The sequence below is a fragment of the Notolepis coatsorum genome, assembly GCF_963971535.1.
Source record: "Notolepis coatsorum genome assembly, chromosome: 15".
Classification (NCBI taxonomy): domain Eukaryota; kingdom Metazoa; phylum Chordata; class Actinopteri; order Aulopiformes; family Paralepididae; genus Notolepis; species Notolepis coatsorum.
In genome coordinates this window covers 65,878,916-65,892,151 of record NC_140179.1, presented here as the reverse complement: position 1 = coordinate 65,892,151, position 13,236 = coordinate 65,878,916, and positions in this window count along the sequence as shown.

Below are 13,236 nucleotides of genomic sequence, written 5' to 3'. Positions count from 1 at the left end.
GAGAGAGAGAGAGAGAGAGAGAGAGAGAGAGAGAGAGAGAGAGAGAGAGAGAGAGAGAGAGAGAGATACAGGGGCGGACCTAGCACATTTGGCGCCCTAGGCGAGATTCACCACTGTCTAAAACGGTCGGTCGGTCTGAGCCTCCAGGTCTTGGAAGTTGTAAAAAAATTGCATACCTTTCACCTTGGCACGTTTCTCGTCTTTTTCTTTTCTTCTCTTTTTAAACTGGATGGCCGGATGGCTTTTGCCTCTTCATAGTTCTCTAACGTTAGTCTTTCTTTCCTCAACACTCAATTCTATAAACACTTGACCGATAACACCTAAAGCTGATTATGGTTGCAGATATAGAGGGGGGCGCCAAAACTGCGCCAAAAAAGAAGACAAAAAAATATATATATATATATTGGCGGCCCCTCTGGGTGGCGCTCTAGGCGACCGCCTATATCGCCTGTAGGAAGGTCCGCCCCTGGAGAGATATGACGATATGATTGAAGTCCACTGAGACTCGCCCCCCTCTGCCGTACTTGATTCCTAATCTCTAACCGAACTCCTCTCCTGAGCTGCTGGATGTGAGAGTCGAGGGATCTGCTAAAGAGTGTTCTGTGTAGAACGTCAGTATTTCACTCAGAGAGGAGAGCGAGGCGGTAATTGGTCTCGAGTCACGACTCAGCAACGGGGGAGGGGGGAGTGAGAACATTCAATCTGTATCGACCCAGGGAGACACACGTGATGGTTGATTGGTTCTAAGGCTGACTGGTTCCCGGGGGGGGGGGAGACACGTGATGGTTCTAAGGCTGACTGGTTCCCGGGGGGGGGGGAGACACGTGATGGTTCTAAGGCTGACTGGTTCCCGGGGAGGGGGGGGGGGGGGGGGAGACACGTGATGGTTCTAAGGCTGACTGGTTCCCGGGGAGGGGGGCGGGGGGGGGCCACGTGATGGTTCTAAGGCTGACTGGTTCCCGTGGAGGGGGCGGGGGGGGGGCGGGACACGTGATGGTTTTAAGGCTGACTGGTTCCGGGGGGGGGGGGGGGGCGGGGGGGGGGGAGACACGTAATGGTTCTAAGGCCATGTCCAGACGAAGACTATTTCGGTTGTATCCGTCAAAGTATTTTATCGTCCACACGGAACCGCGTTCTGGGAGCCTGAATACGCTATTTCTGAAACGGGTCTCGGAGTGAACAAATCTGAAGACTCAATAAATCAATCGATCAACGCCACCCTTGCATTCCCGTCTTTACAAGCCTATACGCATCTTTCCTGAACCGGTGACGCGATAGTGTTGAGGCGCATTGAGGCACCGTTTACATTTGAACCGATACCGGTACCGGTACCTGTGAAATTATACCGGTACCCAACGGTACCTTTTTTCGGTACTTTAGTCTCTAAAAATGTAATCTACCTACCCCAGTTGTAAAAAAAAAAAAAACATCCAAAGTTCAAATAATTTATTATCATATATAATATATAATATTGCAGCGAGCAGGTGGCGCAGCGGTCTAAGCGCTCGTCACCAACGCGCAAGACACCGGTATCGAATCCGGCTGTCAGCGTTGCCTCCGGCTTGGGCCGGCCGCCATACTGGCTCAATTGGCAGAGTCAGCGGGTGATAATCTGGTCGTTGTAAACAGCGACTCCTACAGGTCGGTCAGGTTGCCGGCACAGCAAGGACCGGAGATGTCGAGGGTAGTGTGAGCCTCCCACACGTTACACCTCGCCAATGAGAGTCCGCGCTGGCAGGTGAAAAAAGAAGTGGCTGGCTGACTCCCGCATGTATCGGAGGGGAAATGCGATAGATTCTTCAACCCTCCCTACGACCGACCAGTGGGGGCACATGCGAGCAACGATCAAGACAGGGGAGCTATGAACTGAAATCATAGACAATGCCGTTAGATTCAAGTCCAGCCTGAAGACATGGCTCAAAAGGGACTATACTTGACCTAGACATTTAGCTTAAGGCACCCTTGCATGTTGTATGAGGCTGTATGTATATAAATGTTAAATGGTATATGTGATGTGTTGTGATGTCACGTTTTGTATGATGCATGTATTAAGCATCACACTCCCCCACCCCCTACAAGGACCACAATGGAAATAAGCTCTGAGCTTTTTTGTGTTTATCTTGGCAGTATATCCTGACTGTGCTCTTCTGTCACATGTTTATTTTTATATTGTCAAATAAAGTCATTCATTCATTCATTCATTCATTCATTTATTCATTCAGTCATTCATTCATTCAATTGGCACGACTAAATTGGGTTGGGAGAAAAACTGAAAAAGAAGGAGAAAAGTGGATCAAAAAATATTGCAGTGAGCGTTGTCTGCATCTAGCTTTGTAAAGTGTAACTACACTTGCGACCGTTTCAGCTTGCCATTGCCCCGACTGCTTTGTTGTTGAATCAAGTCAAATCCTAGGTAAGCGTATATTGTCCTTGTGAACGTGCGGCACACTTCATAGGTTGACGTCGTCAATTTTTTTAATAATAATAATAATTTAAGTAAAATAAAAGTACCTAATTCGGTACCCTTCCCTATTTGAGGCGTGTTGAGTCGTGTTGTTGAGCTGTGCCGCCTTGTCGATTATTAACCAAGCTGTGTGGGAGCTCCATAAATATAGATATTTCTGCTCTCTGGCTCATACCAATGAATTATTAATGTTGCTTATAAAATTTGCATTTGTCCGTGCTGTATCGAATGGGAGGCTTAATACGGACCTGAAATATCAACACCATACCGAAGACATTCCCAAGACGGGAGGCTAATAGTTCCAGGCTTGGGAATTTACGATGTAATCCATGATAAAAGGGGAAAGGAGGGGGAGAGAGAGGGAGAGAGAGGGAGAGATAGAGAAAGAGAGGGAGAGGGGAGAGAGAGAGAGATGGAGGAGAGAGAGATGGAGGGAGAGAGAGATGGGCTGAGTGAAATAATAAACGAGGAGAGACAGACAGGGAGGGAGATGAAGAGGGGGGTGAAAGTGGGACAGTGAAGGGACCAAGGTCTAATTTGCTCCAATCATCTCCTTATTGTTTTACGGCTGAGGGGGAATCTGAGGGCCACTGGGCTGTAACCACAGATCCAGCCCTGGGTGGCTGTCCTGCACACTTCATTAACGAGACAATCCTTCTCCGCGGACAGATCGGCCCGACGCACGCGCTCCCTCGCCGCCAATTAAGACAATTAAGGAGGCAGACCGACTGAGCTGCACAGAATGTGATGTTTAACCCTCAAGTTGCCTGGATTTCCTGGGCTCTAGCGCGCTCATCCTTCATGTTACTTAGCCTCCTTCCTGATGGGTTAGCATGACATGTTTCTTAGCCTCCTTCCTGATGGGTTAGCATGACATGTTACTTAGCGCTCATCCTTTATGCTAGAGCGAAGATCCTCACATCGTATGAAACTAGACGACCGGAGGGATCCATAGGTGTTGTTTATATTTACATGTAGTAATTTAGCTGACGCTTTTATTCAAAGACTTACAGATTGTGAACAAGTCAGCAGGAGGGTTAGATTTCTGGCAGCTAAGGGTCAGCTGTGCTCTGCTAACCCATCAGCTAGGAGGCTAAGTAACATGTCATGCTAACCCATCAGGAAGGAGGCTAAGTAACATGTCATTCTAACCCATCAGCTAGAAGGCTAAGTAACATGTCATGCTAACCCATCAGGAAGGAGGCTAAGTAACATGTCATTCTAACCCATCAGCTAGGAGGCTAAGTAACATGTCATGCTAACCCATCAGGAAGGAGGCTAACTAACATGTCATGCTAACCCATCAGCTAGGAGGCTAAGTAACATCTCATGCTAATCCATCAGGAAGGAGGCTAAGTAACATGTCATGCTAACCCATCAGGAAGGAGGCTAAGTAACATGTCATGCTAACCCATCAGGAAGGAGGCTAAGTAACATGTCATGCTAACCCATTAGCTAGGAGGCTAAGTAACATGTCATGCTAACCCATCAGGAAGGAGGCTAAGTAACATGTCATGCTAACCCATCAGGAAGGAGGCTAATTAACATGTCATGCTAACCCATCAGGAAGGAGGCTAAGTAACATGTCATGCTAACCCATCAGGAAGGAGGCTAAGTAACATGTCATGCTAACCCATCAGGAAGGAGGCTAAGTAACATGTCATGCTAACCCATGAGGAAGGAGGCTAAGTAACATGTCATGCTAACCCATCAGGAAGGAGGCTAAGTAACATGTCATGCTAACCCATCAGGAAGGAGGCTAAGTAACATGTCATGCTAATTCCCATCAGGAAGGAGGCTAAGTAACATGTCATGCTAACCCATCAGGAAGGAGGCTAAGTAACATGTCATGCTAACCCATTAGGAAGGAGGCTAAGTAACATGTCATGCTAACCCATCAGGAAGGAGGCTAAGTAACATGTCATGCTAACCCATCAGGAAGGAGGCTAAGTAACATGTCATGCTAATTCCCATCAGGAAAGAGGCTAAGTAACATGTCATGCTAACCCATCAGGAAGGAGGCTAAGTAACATGTCATGCTAACCCATCAGCTAGGAGGCTAAGTAACATGTCATGCTAACCCATCAGGAAGGAGGCTAAGTAACATGTCATGCTAACCCATCAGGAAAGAGGCTAAGTAACATGTGATGCTAACCCATCAGGAAGGAGGCTAAGTAACATGCCATGCTAACCCATCAGGAAAGAGGCTAAGTAACATGTGATGCTAACCCATCAGGAAGGAGGCTAAGTAACATGCCATGCTAACCCATCAGGAAAGAGGCTAAGTAACATGCCATGCTAACCCATCAGGAAAGAGGCTAAGTAACATGTCATGCTAACCCATCAGGAAAAAGGCTAACGCTCCAGACTTTGGCTACATTTTGGCGAGGGGAAACAATGGCATGACCTTGACCTTTGAACATTTTAATAGAGCAAAATCTACCCATTTTTCCAGTGAGTTAGCATGGCATGGCTGGTGCCTTTTGAAACCCTCAATATCTATAGTTTCATTTGATTCCGGTATGATGAGCCTGCTAGAGCCTGCTAATCAACTGGCAGGATATTGGTAACATACCTTCTTTAGGTTCGGAACAACTCTGTACTCTCAGAGACAGTTTGCGATTCCAAGCGAATGCTCTTTTTATTGCTCTCTCACACACACACACACACACACACACACACACACACACACACACACACACACACACACACACACACACACACACACGCACGCACAATCCTCCTACACTGCTTGCTGGCACTACAATATAAGAATACCCAGTTCCCAGTCCGTTCTAGCAACCAGTCTCTCCTGACTATTCTTATACTCTACTTTACTACTATTCTTATACTTTACTTTGCTGCTATTCTTATACTTTACTTTGCTGCTATTCTTATACTTTACTTTGCTGCTATTCTTATACTCTACTTTGCTGCTATTCTTATACTCTACTTTGCTGCTATTCTTATACTCTACTTTGCTGCTATTCTTGTACTCTACTTTGCTGCTATTCTTGTACTCTACTTTGCTAATAGTGAACATAAAACTCATGGCTAGCTAACAACCAGCCAAACATAATAAGTAATACAAAGTTATACAGATCTACCATCAGCACCACTGAACTAATAAAGTGCTTTCAGCCGGTTAGCATGTTAGCATCCTCAATGTACCCGACCACAGATCACGCTAGCTCCCGCTGCCCAATGATCCCGACACTTCATAAACATTGCGCCAACCCAACCCGTCAGCCCACATGTAGTCAGACAGGCTATGGAACCATTATGTTTTCCAGCTCCTACCTCTCAGCTGGAACTTAAAAACAGGCATCTGGCAACCAGTAAAAAGAAATGTAAGTACACAAAACCTTTACTTCAGTGTGTTCAAACCTCTGTTACGCTATTTCATTAGCACTCAAAGTGAGTGTTCTTTATTGTGTAAGAAACTTCAGAGTGTTACCTTTCAAAAGAGACCAGACTCGTGCCTGTGCTATAAGTATAAAGTATAATTAATAGCAAATTACTTTGGGTATGCAATCCTAAAAAAAAAAAGAGCCCCAGTGTTTGCCCGATGCTTGAGAGGTTAACAACATACCTCTGCACATACATTGTTGTTAAAGAAAAAAAAAAACATGTTTTTTCAACATCTCCGAGTTAACATGCACCCCAAAACAAAGAGCTATAAAAAAAACTAGCAGTTGGTACAACAACCACACTTGACGGCAAGAGAGACTGAGTCGACAGCAACATAAAACGAGTCCACAGCAACATAGACCGAGTAGACAGCAAAATAGAACAAGTCGACAGCAATATACAGTAGAACGAGTCGACAGCAACAGACAACGAGTCGACAGCAACAGAGATTTCAACTACGAGACAGAGCATCCGCCAACACATTATCAGACCCCTTCTTATGCTTTATGCTGAGGTTATAATTTTGCACTATGAGCGCCCAACGCATGAGGCGCTGATTGTGGTTGCACATCCGCGACAGAAAAACCAATGGGTTGTGGTCGGTGTATACTACCACTGGTAATACGCTCGAACCGACATACACCTCAAAATGTTGCAACGCATACAACATAGCCAAAGTCTCCTTTTCAATAGTGGAATAGTTTAGTTGATGTTTGTTAAATTTCCGGGAGAAATAACAAACCGGGTGACTGACACCATCGTGATCTTCCTGTAATAACACCCCTCCAGCTCCCACCCCGCTGGCATCCACCTCCAGCTGGAACGGCAGGGAGAAATCACTAACGTCAGGAGAGTCCGGAACTATTGGAGTTGAGGCAACAGCAGAGACGGCCAGTCCGGCTGTCTGGTCTGAGGTCTTCACCTGCACACTATCTCTGGAAAAATATGGTTTAAGCATATTGATGTGGCAAACACGAGAGTGACGTTTACGATCAGGGGTGCGAACCACATAGTCTGTATCACTTATCTTCTTGTCTATTGCATACGGTCCGGAAAAACGAGCGGAAAGAGCAGAACCAAGGATAGGTAACAGGACTAGAACCTTATCACCTGGCTGGAAAGATCGAGAAACAGCTTTCTCGTCATAGTGCCGTTTCATAGTTCTCTGGGAAGAAGAGAGCGCTTCTTTTGCGAGAGAGCACGCCTGATGCAGTCGCTCTCGAAACTGGCTAACAAAATCTAGAACATTAGTGGGTGTGCTGGCACCCTTTGACATGAACCGCTCTTTAAGAACTTTCAGAGGCCCTCTAACAGTGTGCCCAAAAACGAGCTCAGCAGGACTGAAACCAAGAGACTCCTGTATGGTCTCTCGCGCAGCAAATAGAACAAGGGGGACACCCTCATCCCAATCTTTCTCTGTGTCTAAGCAATATTTACGCAGCATGGACTTTAAGGTCTGATGCCAACGTTCTAGAACCCCCTGAGTTTCAGGGTGGTAGGCACTGGACACTATATGTCGGATACCCAGGGACTGTAACACTTGCTCAAATAACCTAGACAGGAAGTTGGTGCCTTGGTCCGTTTGTACTACCTTAGGCAGTCCAAACGTGGAGAAGAACTTCGTCAAAGCCTTAATTATTACAGGCGCTGTAATTCTGCGAAGAGGGATAGCCTCAGGGAAACGGGTGGCGGTACACATTATTGTCAACAAAAACTGATTGCCGGCTTTGGTCCTTGGCAACGGACCAACACAGTCAACTATGACATGTTCAAATGGTTCACCGACCGCTGGTATAGGACAGAGGGGAGCAGGTGGAATTACCTGGTTTGGCTTTCCGGTGATCTGACAAGTACTACAGGTACGACAGTACTGTGCTACATCGGACTTCAAACCGGGCCAAAAGAAATGTTGAAGTATTCTGTTGTATGTTTTAGTGACTCCCAAGTGTCCAGACCAAGGGTGGTCATGGGCCAAGAACAGTACATGCTGACGATAAACTGCAGGGACAACAATCTGATAAACAGTGCTCCAGTCTGGTACCTGATCTGGTAGCCCTATCTCCGATTGTGCATGCTCTGCCAGTCTAGTACCATGGGACCTCCATGTACGCATCAAAACTCCTTCATCCACAAAATAAGAATGCAACTCTCTCCTCTGTTCTGTTTCAAGAGAAGAGAAACATTTTGTAAGAGAAGGGTCAGCCTTCTGGGCAGTAATTAGCATTTCACGAGTAACGGGTAACTTCAAAGCGTCGGAACTAGTTACAGTTGTCTGTGGGGGTACCTTACTATGAGTCGGTGGTTTGTCAGCGGTATCAGAAGTTGGAGCCAGCAACTCCTCCCTGACAAAGGCTGAAGCAAAAACAGAGTCAGACAAATTAATTTCATCACCTCTCTTTTTCAATTGAGCCCGAGTGACAACACTTGCAGAAAAAACTTCAGGGAAGTTCTGTGACAAGTCATCAGGCAGAGAATCTGTGTCTGGGTGATCCAACACTTCCAGCACAGCGTTCACCTGTCCTCCAGCTAAATCATTTCCCATGATAAAGGAAATGCCTTTAACTGGCAAGGAAGGTCTCACCCCTATTTTAAAGAACCCAGTGACCAAATCAGATTGTACATGAATACAGTGTAACGGGGCTGGCACGAAACCCATCTCAATACCTTGAACTAGGACACTAGAACCACAGGAAGATTTCTCAGACAGAGGTAGTACATCAGAGAGGATAAAGGATTGTGAGGCTCCAGTATCTCGTAAGATCTGAACTGTACACTGATCTTTTGGATCCCCTGTCAAGGAAACTAAACCCTTGGAAGTAAATGGCCTGAAACAAGGATCGAGAACATCCTGATCATTGTGCATCTGTTGATCGGAATCAGGTGCCATTTTAATCAGACCAACCCCTTTGGGTTGTCTAAAGTTCTGAGAGGACGGTTGCTGCTTACGTTTCAATGTTAAACAGTCAGAAATAACATGACCAGATTTATGACAGTAGTAACATGTCCGCTCCTCTTTTGAGCGTGGAGGTGACATTTTTGGTCGGGGGTGTGTGAATTCTGAATGGTTGGGGACAGAAGGTCTCTGAGAGAAATCATGGGGGAGAAACGAGTCACGCCTATCTACAAACACAGTTTTATGGGTTAGCGCAAACTCATCAGCTAATACAGCAGCTTGCTGCAGAGTGGACACTTTCTGCTCACTCAGGTAAATTACAATACGCTCTGGCAAACGATTCTTAAACTCTTCTAATAGAATGAGTTCTCTGAGAGAGTTAAGATCTGAGGCCTTGCTTGCTGCACACCATTTATCAAAGAGAGTTCCCTTCTCTAGCAAACTCTACAAAGGTCTGGTTGACAGCTCTCTTGTGACTGCGAAACCTCTGCCTATAAGCTTCGGGCACAAGCTCATATGCACAAAGGATGGCAGCCTTCACAGTATCATACAGTAAACTATCTTCTAGGGAAAGTGTTGAACAAACCTCTTGGGCTTTACCAGTCAATTTGCATTGAAGCAACAAAGGCCAGACCTCTCTTGGCCAGCGCAATGAAGCAGCAATACGCTCAAACACATTAAAATAAGTATCAACTTCTGTCTCTCGGAACGGAGGCACCAAAGCAATGTGTTTACTTATATCAAAAGTGTGTGATGAATAAGCTGTGGAGGAGGACATACCCGGGCCTTGTGGAGGAGTCGGTGTAGCAGAGTTGGATCCACTCCTTTGGTCTCCCAGCTCCAACTCCCGCAGTCTGAGCTCTTTTTCCACCTCAAGCTCCAACCTACGGATGTTAACAGCCCTTTCATTTTCCGCCTCAAGCTCCATTTTACGAAGCCGATACTCCGCCTCACGTGCTTGTGCCTTCTCCTGAGCCTCCATCTGGAGACGGGCTATTCTAACCTTGACCTGGGCCCCTTCTCGAGACCCAGTTGACACAGGAGAGGTCAAGTGAAAATGTGGCAATGTGACGTTCACACCTGCCTTTTCAGCACCATGGGCTTGCTCCTCAGAAGGCTGTGCTTCCGTAGGTTCACCAGGAGGACTTGCATGTTCATCAGAGACCACAGGTAAAACAAGCGTCCCCTGCTCCAACAGCTTATCTACCACAAGACACCTGATATCCTGCTTAAGATGCTTTTGTTGAACCGAGAGTTTAAAATGTGTGGCAATCTCCACTAAGTCTGCCTTGCGGCAGCTATCTAGTGCTTCCCAAGTAGGATTGCTCAAGAATTTCCCCAGATCAAAAGTACTAACTGCCATTATTTTTTCTTACACAAATGCCATTTTTACACAAATTAATTAATAACTATACAAGTGTAAACAAACACAGTTCACCAAATCCATCAACCAACAATTGAACACGGGTTACAAGATCCAGGCAGAGCCCCCATTTATGTTACGACCCCTGTGAGTCTAAGGGTAAAGGGCTGTAACATAACAGTTGGTTGACAGAAAAGATGGACCAGGTTTGTAAACAACAATGATATTTATTGAATAGAGGCAAAGGAAGCACATGTAGCTCAGGGGTGAGCCCAGGCCAAAACAACAAACAAACACCACTATACTCTTACCTAACCAAAACAGGAGAAAACAATGTCCAAAGGAAATGGCAGCTCACCCCATCTGTGCTTCCTGAGAAAGAGAGAAAAACACATTAATTATACAGAAACAAAAGCAGAATATATACAAAAACAAACTATAACTAACAATGCTCTCTCTGTGGCCATACACACACAAGGAAATTACTACTAAGCACCAAAGGCCAATAAACGAAATGCAATACTGTCAAAGTTTACAGGTTTACCAAAAACACAACATGCCTAGCCTCATGCCAGAGAGAGAGAAAGACTGAAGTGAGAAGCCATGTTTTAACAGGTGTGGGGTGATCCTTGATTGGGTGGTGTGGATTGAGTGTTGGAGTCTGGAAAGCCATCCACCAATCGGTGCTGTTTTGCAATAATGGAAGGATTGGCCTGGCAGGGACAAATGGTAAAGGGAACAATGGCTGGAGGGAGGAAACAAAATGGAAGTGGAATTAAAGTGACCTTTCCATTGTGTAAAGTGACCGTTGAGTGTGAGCGTGTGCAGCATGTGTGTGTGTGTGTTCATGCTAAAGTGACTGCTAGTGTGTGAGTGTATACAGTGTGTGTGTTGTGTGTGTGCTCATGTGTGCTTGTGTGTGGAGAGTTCAGTGTTCAAGACTGATGGCCTGGGGGAAGAAGCTGAGCCGAAGTCTCTCTGTCCTAGTTGCTGGTGTTCGCAGGCGTTTGCCTGACCGCAGCAGCTTGAACAGGCTGTTGTTAGGGTGGTGAGGGTCTTTCATTATTCTGAAGGCTTTGGATTTGCACCTCTTGTTATATAAGTCCTGCAGGGGTAGGGATGGGTATCATTAGGATTTTATCGATACTACTACTCCTATCGATACTGCTTAACGGTTCGGTACTTTATCGATACTCTTATCGGTTCTTTTAGATTATTATTTAACCTAGCCATCTATAAAACATCATGCTAAAACTGTGAAACAAATGTCCTACTCCCCTAAAGAAAGAAATACATAGCAAACATGACTCAGTTATCCAATAGTGCTGCTGCTTTTTATTTTGTTAAAATCTTTTAGTTAATAAGACTAAAAGACTACATTATGACTACAACGATTTCATGACGGCTTCCTGTCCTCGCGTTTCCATTTCCGGTTTAACGTAAAATTTTCAACAACAGATTGCTGCTAATTAAACACTGCATGTAAACGGAGTAACGTTACCGTTATGTCGAGTTCATACGTGTAGTGTAGTATGAACTCGACATACCGTTAACTCCGTTTCAAGTGTTGCTGCCATCGTTGCATCGCAGATGGATGGTACACTGTTAGCTCCGTAGCTAATCCGCTCCGTTGCGTCGCAGATGGATGGTGAATGAATGAATGAATGAGAACTTTATTAACATATTGCAGAATGGGTACAGTACAGTACGGCTCAATGTACACAATTGTTAAGGGGATGCAGACCAGAGAAAGACGTTTGTCTTGTTTACATCAGGGTCCCCCAATTTCAATTCATAGTGGTACATTCTGTTAGCTCCGTAGCTAATCCGCTCCTACACTACCGATAGCAGTACCGATAACGTCGGAGCTTATCAATACTCAGTTTTTTTCTAATTTAGTACCGATGTTTCCAGTCAGGATGCTCTCTACAGCCCCGGAGTAGAAGGACTGGAGTATCTTCCCCGATACTCTGTACTTCCTTAACTGTCTCAGGTTGTAGAGGCGCTGCTTCGCCTTTTTTACGACTGAGTCTATGTGTGTTGTCCATGTCAGGTCCTCTGTGATGTGGACCCCCAGGTACTTGAAGCTGCTCACCCTGTCCACGATAGCCCCGTTTATCCACAGTGGTCCACAGAGAAGATGATAGAGAAGGAGAGAACAGGAGAGGAGAGAGCAGGAGAGGAGAGAGCAGGAGGAGAGGAGAGGAGATGAGAGGAGAGGAGAGGAGAGGAGAGAGCAGGAGAGGAGAGGAGAGAGCAAGAGAGGAGAGGAGAGAACAGGAGAGGAGAGAGCAGGAGAGGAGAGAGCATGAGAGGAGAGGAGAGAGCAGGAGAGGAGAGGAGAGAGCAGGGGGAGAGGAGAGGAGAAAGCAGGAGAGGATAGAACAGGAGAGGAGAGAGCAGAAGAGAGAGCAGGAGAGGAGAGAGCAGGAGAGGAGAGGAGAGAGCAGGAGAGGAGAGGAGAGAGCAGGAGAGGAGATGAGAGAGCAGGAGAGGAGAGAGAAGGAGAGGAGAGGAGAGAGAAGGAGAGGAGAGAGCAGGAGAGGAGAGAGAAGGAGAGGAGAGAGAAGGAGAGGAGAGAGAACGAGAGGAGAGAGCAGGAGAGGAGAGGAGAGGAGAGGAGAGGAGAGGAGGAGAGAGCAGGAGAGCAGAGGAGAGAGAAGGAGAGGAGATGAGAGAGAAGGAGAGGAGAGAGCAGGAGAGGAGAGGAGAGGAGAGGAGAGGAGGAGAGCAGAGGAGAGAGCAGGAGAGGAGATGAGAGGAGAGAGGAGGAGAGAGCAGGACAAAACAGGAGGAGGGACTAACTGGGGCTGCTGACTGGCCCATGGAGATGTTAGCAGCTGTCAGCCATCTTCACCAGACACACAGCACCACACAGCACCACAACAAGCAAGACACTTAGCCCCTAATTGCTCCTGATGAGCAGGTTGGCACCTTGCATGGTTGCCTCCGCTGTCGTTGTGTGAATGTGTGAGTGAATGTGTGACTGTGAGGAACAAAACTGATAAAGCGCTTTGGATAAAAGCTGCTATATAAAAAAGCAGCCATTTACCATCTACTACATTGTGTAACAGATGACTCACTCTCACTGTCACATCATGGAGT